The sequence below is a fragment of the Orcinus orca genome, chromosome 1, assembly GCF_937001465.1.
Source record: "Orcinus orca chromosome 1, mOrcOrc1.1, whole genome shotgun sequence".
NCBI classification, from domain to species: Eukaryota; Metazoa; Chordata; class Mammalia; order Artiodactyla; family Delphinidae; genus Orcinus; species Orcinus orca.
Genome location: NC_064559.1, coordinates 55257649 through 55265112, shown reverse-complemented (window position 1 = coordinate 55265112; position 7464 = coordinate 55257649).

The window sequence follows — 7464 nt, the reverse complement described above, 5'->3', positions numbered from 1 at the left end:
GCAGTTGCAATCTTGAACCCACCCAACACATCAGACAGACCCACCCTCTCAGTTCAGTGGCCCTAGCTTACCTTAAGAGTGGTCCTCACTAGAGGGAGGGGCTATTGAAACCTCGGGGGCATAAGCGTTTTAAAATTCCGCCACGCGGGCTTCCCTGGTGGCACAGTGGTTGGGAGTCCGCCTGCCGATGCAGGGGACGCGGATTTGTGCCCTGGTCCGGGAAGATCCCACATGCCACGGGGCAGCTGGGCCCGTGAGCCATGGCCGCTGAGCCTGCGTGTCTGGAGCCTGTGCTCCGCAACGGGAGAGGCCACAACAGTGAGAGGCCCGCGTACCGCAAAAAATAAATAAATAAAAATAAACAATAAATTAATTAATTAAATTAAATAAAATTCCGCCACCACTGTGGATTCAGACAAGCTTCTCCCTCCCCTGAGCCTTTGTTAAGATTCTGGCTTCCCTCCCACCTCTCTGGTCCCTGAGAGAATCCTTGTGCACAGTGGTGTGGAATAAGCCTCCTGTTTGCCTGGAAACCTGATCACCCTCCTGGCAGGCTGGCTTTCCTCTGCTGGACCCTGCAGAGAGGCACAAATCCCAGGCTAGAAGGCGTGGTGAGGTGAGCGTAGCAATTTTCAAAAGGGCCTGGAGTTTTGTTTAGCCTTTCTTTTGACCTTGTCTAGAAATTACCTGGTATACAAAATAACCTGTAAAACCTTCCCCTTGGAAACTTTTTTTTTAAGGTGGCGGCGGTTTTCAGGCTTTCACAGAGGGAAAGCGTGTTTGTTCCTGCAAATCCTCCGCCTTCCAGAAGGATCCTGCCCCACTCTCCATTTTCAGGGCTGATCTTCCTCCTGAGCATTTTACTCCCCACTGCCTATGAGATCCGCCCACGTGGGTCCAATATTTAAATTAAAACTCAAAATGCCTCGTTCTGGATTTTATTACTTGCCCCCCAAAATCAGGACCCCCTAGTGACTTCCTAGTTTCTATTAATGAACCACTAGTAGAGGTTCAAAAAAATATTTTGAATAAATAAACAACGGACTGCTGCTTTTCCCAGGCCCCTGGGTCCACCAGCATCTAAGAACTGGGTTGGGGGAGGAGCTGCGCACTGCTAGACTCCTCCACACTGCTGGGATCCTGACACAGAGTGGAAAGAGCACCGGCTGGTGGGAGGTAAGGGTGCAATCTTGGTGCTGCCTTTTGTTAGTCCTATGACTTGGTAAATTCTCTCGAATGGTTGGAAAACTGCAGCTGAGATTCAAGGAGTAGACAATGAAAAAAAGATGTAGATTCACTAACACTAAAAAAACAGAAATTCTTTCAAATTTTTCAAATAAAGAAGCATAGATTATTATTACTATTAAATAATTAACCTGATTTCACCTGCCTAAACATATATACAGTGGTGATGGGGTTCAGGACACACTATCCCAAAATATGGCACCTTGGCATATTAAATATCTTAAGCTGAAAAAGTTTGAGAAAACAGCAGAATCAGGAAAGTCATTCTGACCACCCCTCAACGCTTTTTCCCTGAAACAGATCATTAAACTCCCATGTGAAAAGTACTTTCCCTGTACCAGGAGGAAGGGAGACATTCTTACCACCAGAAATGGGGAATTGGGGGCTGAGAAATCTGTACAAACAAAGCTTGTCAAACTAACCCTTGTCTTCGTGGTTACTTCTTCACCATTTACTACCCTTAGCACAAACCCCTCTGTCTTGTCAATACTTCACAAATTTATTGTTTCTTTGTCTGAAAGGTATAAAAACGTCCTGCTCTGGTCACTTGTTCAGGTCTTCATTTTCTTGTGACAGCTCCCACGTACCTGTAAACATTCATGAAAACTTGTATGCTTTTCTTCTGTTTATCTGTCTTCATTTAACTTTCAGACCCAGCCAGGAACCCTACAAGAATTAAACAAAGCTTCTTCCTCCCCTGCTGTGGAGTAGGGGGAAATGGAATTCTACAGTGGAGCTTTTCAGGGCTTCTGATTCCCTTAGATTACCTGTCTGTAAGGTTAGCTGAAATAATAACTTGAATAAGTGTTCCAGTGTTGTTAGTTCATTCACTTAGGAAACGTTTCTGACTACTATGTCCCAGGCATACCGTAGGGATATAGCAGTAAATATAACAAAGATCCTGCCCTCATGGAACTTACTTTCCAGTGAGGGAACCACCGGATCCAGATCCCCCCCGACAAAATTAACAACAACCAAAAATCCTTCTACACACATAAGATGTCAGGTGAATAAAGCCAGGTAAGGAGAAAAGGGAGTCCCTGGAAGTGGAGAGGAAATTGATCTTTTATACGCTATGGTCAGTGTGGGCTCAGAGAGGTGGCACTGAGCAGAGACCCGGAAGAAGTGAAGATTGACTTCAGCTGAACATTCTACCGCTAGCCTGCCCTGGTTCAGGTGGTTCAGAGTTGGCCACTGTGCCAGGGCAGGGGTTCTCAAAGGTGGTGTGGTCGGTCTCCACCAGAGTCAACTGAAGGACCCCTGGGCCCCCACTGAATGTGCCGTCTTGTTTTCCTGCTCCCCCCGGTAGGGAAGTAGCAAAGTGGGCTCCTCATACCTGGGTAAGCCCAAATCCTCTCCCTTTCTGCACCTTCTTCAGATACACTAAGAGCACATCCGTGATGCAGGAAGGTGTCAGACAAAAAGCGGGGCCAGCGGTGGGGTATAGCACTGCTGTGATTAGCAGGGTCATTTCTATGGTTTTGGCCTGGCTTGATACCTCCAAACACTACTACCTACCAACACTGTTCCAACCAAGCGAGATGAGGGAAGAAAAATGTGGTCAACCACCTGAGGGGAATCCTATCAACAGTTCAGAGCAAGAAATTTGGATCTGATGAGTTTAAGATTTCCTCCAGCAACATGTTCTGTTAACGCTTAGGAATTGTTATCCCTCAGCCTAAATATCCATTCTCCCTGTCCCCATGCAACTTGCCAAGGCCCAACGTTACAGTCAAAAGGAAGTTTTACGTTATATTTTAAGTTTAATTGTATGTGGTATTTAGCCTTTCCCTTTCTTACTCTTATTGTTCATGTCTTACTTTTATTTTCTTTCTTTCCTTCTTTTTTTTTTCTGACTCAGGGAGGGGATATGGGGATATATGTATGCATATAGCTGATTCACTTGGTTATACAGCAGAAACGAACACAACATTTTAAAGCAATTATATTCCAATAAAGATGTTAAAAAAAAAGAAAAGAATAAATCAGGGACTTCCCTGGTAGTCCAGTGGTAAAGGATCCGCCTTACAATGCAGGGGACACGGGTTTGATCCCAAGTCATGAACTAAGATCCCAGATGCCACAGGGCAACTAAGCCAGCGTGCACCACAACTACTGAGCTCGTATGCCTCAGTGAGAGAGCCTGTGTGCCGCAAACTAGAGCCCATGCGCCCTGGAGCCCTCACACCACAACTAGAGAGAGAAAACCCGCATGCCGCAACTAGAGAGAAGCCCACACACTGCAACTAGAGAGAAGCCCACGCGCCACAACAAATACCCAACACAACCAAAAAAAAAAAGAATAAATCAGTTTTCTGAATCTCTGAGTCAACACTTGTTGTATACTCCAATCTCAAAGTAGAAACACTGGTAATAAAAAGGAGAGAGTGACAAAAAAGAAATAGCAGGAGACAGGAAGGAAGAAAAGTCACAATAACAGAAGGAAAGGCTACAAATAGAGCCCTAATTGATAGTTTGATGATGTCCCCCAGTTCTACCAACCCCTCCAGGTACCCACAGCCTCAAGCTCTTGAATTAGTGTGCTTGGGCTGCCGTAACAAAGGACCACAGACTGGGTGGCTTAAACAACAGAAATTTATTGCCTCACAGTTCTGGAAGCTGAGATGAAGGTGTCTGAAGTCTGAGATGAAGGTGTCAGCAGGGTTGATTTCTCTGAGTCCTTTCTCCTCAGCTGGTGGATGGCCATCTTCTCCATGAGTTTCCACATGGTCTTCTCTGTGTATGCGCCTGCATCCAAATTCCCTCTTCTTATCAGTATACCAGTCACTGGATTAGGCCATTAATGACCTCATCTTACCTTAATTTCCTCCTTAAAGACCCAGTCTCCAAACAGAGTCACATTCTGAGGTTCTGGACATTAGAACCTCAACTGATGAATTTTTGGAGGACACAGTTCAACCTGTCTCAGCCCTGAAGCTTCAGGATCTCTGAACTTTTGTTTTCTTTGTCTTCGTCCTTCCTCCTTTCTGGGCTATTTATTCTGGAATGGAGGAATAAGGAAGAGGGTGTGCAGAGCCAATGGCACCCAAGAGGCTGGCTCCATCACCGCAGTGGTGTGGATGCCCTGTCCTTTCCTCCCGTTCAGAACAGGCCCAGCCGAGCAGGGACCACATGGTCTCGCCTCAGTCCCAGTGAGCAGTGCACCTGCCCGCAACTCTCAGAAACAATGGACCAGAATCTCGCTCTAACAAAAGATGAGGGAGATGGGTTTCCTCAGTGATAGACCACAAGGGAAATGAATTTTCTCTTTTCTAGGGAGCAGTCAGGGGTCCATGAACAGAAGTCAAGCTTATAACCATCCTTCCTCCCCTCACCAACACACCACCCATCTTGCCCTGCCCCCAAGATCTGAACATTCTGAAAGGAACCTGCATCCCTGAGTCCTCAGAGGTGAAAACAAGTTCTAGTTCCATCAGCCATCACCATCCACGTCCTCCAGACTTTAAGGAAGTTCTCAGGCCTTGTCCTAAGACCCTCTGCCTCACTTCTTGAACTCTTGCCTGAATCCCCCTTCAGGGATGAAGTTGGGAACACTAAGGATCTTTCAAACTCATAGCCCAGTGAACAACCCTCTCCCAACCTCCCACAACGGGGTGTTGTCCCAAAGACAGGACTGTTTTCTCATTTTTCTCCCTCAGACTCACCCAGCTTTGGGGGGGAGGCCAGACTTGAGCAGCACTCCCACGCCTGGATGACACAGTTACGCAATGGCGTTCTCCTCAGACAATGGAAGGCTCGCCCTAGGCTACAGTGCACGGTGCTGTGCAGATAAGATGGATTCCGAGAGTTTGCACAGAGCTGTCAAAGCATGGCAGAGCTTTAATGATTACCCAGAAATGGCCCCTCAGGCTTTCCATCTTGCCAAGGACACAAGCTAGAGCTACGAATATTGGCTAGGCCTTGGATGGGTCTCTGCTGTATCCTCCTCCCAACCCCACTCCTGCTTCTCAAGAATCAAGGAGAAATGGGCTGTTCACAAGAGTGTCAACTGCCCCTCAGGGCCCATCAGGTAAAACTGTTGAACAAACAAACCCGAGTTTCTTAAATTTACTGCAGAAAGAAGAGCACCATCTTGTCAGGGCCTTAGCGGTGTTCCCAAAGGGGGAAGTTAAGGAAGAGTATTTATAGTACTTTGGGGTCTGGGCTCAAAGAGTTTAAGGTGGGTCTTTTAAAGGAAGGACTTAGACAAAATTAGGCAAAGCTCCTGACATAATAGTTTAAGTTTAGTGGACACAGTAAAGAGAGGGCTTTGATGGGAATCTTGATAGGCACTCTCTTGTTTGATAAGCAAGTTGTTTATTTAGGTAAGCAAATTAGTATTCTGATCAGAGAGCTGTCTGTGCATATAAGAAAACTGTTGGCCTAAGTCGGTAGGTAGTGAGGCTGCAGTCACAGGTGTCTCAATTCTTAGTCTCCGCTCGTGGCCATTCTCCAGCCTAAGCTGGAAAATAAACCATTAATTTCTAGGGTTGTGATCTACCCAGATCTGCCCTGCTGTTTGAGGTGTCATGATCATGTGTCAGATTCTGATTGTCGCTATTTCTACCTCTATAAACATCAGGTGTTCCTGTTTCTGGTAGGCAGAAAAATGGCCCTTCAAAGATGGCCATGCCTTAATTCCTGGAACCTGTGAGTAGGTTATATTCCATACGTGTCAAGGGAAACTTTGCAAATGTAATTAAGGTTCCTGACATTACAATAGGAAGATTATTATGGATTATCAGGTGGGCCCAGTCTAATCACAAGAGCCCCCAAAAAGCTGAAAACTCTCTCCATCTGGAAGCAGAAGAGATGCAGCTGCAGGGGAAGTAAGAAAGTTTACAAGTATGAGAAGGATTTGACATGCCTTTGTTGGCTCTGAGATGTAGGGGTCCATGTGCAAGGACCAAAGAGAGGCCTACAGGAGCTAAGGGGAGTCTTCAGCTGACAGCCAGCAAGGAACGGGACCTGCTGGTTTATAGCTGTAAGGAATTAGATTTTGGCAACAACTTGAATGTTCTTGGAAAGCAAATTCTTCCCGAAGGCCCCCAAGAAGAGCCCAGTCTGCCAGCACCTTGATTTCCGCCTTTTGAAAATTGAGCAGCTGAAACAATCAAAGCGGCCCAGACTTCTGACCTACACGCCTGCGACATGATAAAGTTGTATTGTTTTGACCACTGAATGAGTGGCGATTTGTCATGGCAGTGCCAGAAGACCGATGCACTGCTTTTTGCCGGCTGATCATTTGTTGCGTCTTTTGACGGAACAGCAAGTACACATCAATATTTGAGCACCGCAGCATAACTAATGCAAAGAAAGGAATTATGATCAGTCCAGTCCTAAGCAAGGAGCCAAGTCTGTCCAAGAGAAAAGACCCATTACAGACGGAACAGCTTACAAAACCATATATGGAGTCATTAGTTACCTACTTGCCTCTTTTTTACGCTAGTCTCCCAGACCTCTAGAAATTTAAATACAACATTCTCCCCCTGAGATAGCCCATGTTCCACCTTGAAAGGCCAGTATTATATCTGGGGGTTCTCTGTTGTGAATCACCATCTGTCCAATCCTATAACCTTCTTGAGCCAGGACTTCTATGGGCTTCATAGCATTATCCAGCTCCCCGGTCAATGAGTTGGCCATAGTATATAGAAATTTCCAGAATTTGAGGGCCTTTATTTAAAACAGGAAATAAAGAGGCTGGAAGAAAAACAAAATAGTTCAGAATTCTCCTTAATGACTAAAATTTGGGGTATCAAATCAAGGTTTAGTTTTTTGAGTTATCTAAAAATATCTTCTTCCAAGAGGGAAAAATGGATGGGCCAAAACAAATTCTTGGTGATATCAGAGACTATTGGAAGGCAGGATAACAGAGACTATTGCTTTTCTGGATAACAAATCCCCATCTGGCTTGTGAGTTGCAGGCTTTTTGGCCACAAATTCAATCCTAGCTATTGGGAGCCTCCCAATGATCAGTAATCAGACAAAATACCCCTGTGAAGTTGTTGAATCTTGTTCTGGCAGGACTTGACAAGAATGGTCTGGCATGAGCCAGTGAGATTTATAGAAAAGAGATCATTAGGTGGATCTGAAACAAAAGAGCAGGAAATTGGGCTTAAGTTGTGAGCCTTTCTGGAAGGGTCTGCAAAAGTAATGCAGCTCCCAAACGTTTATGGTACCCCGGCCCATATGTTTCATAATCCCTTTCCAAGGTCTGCT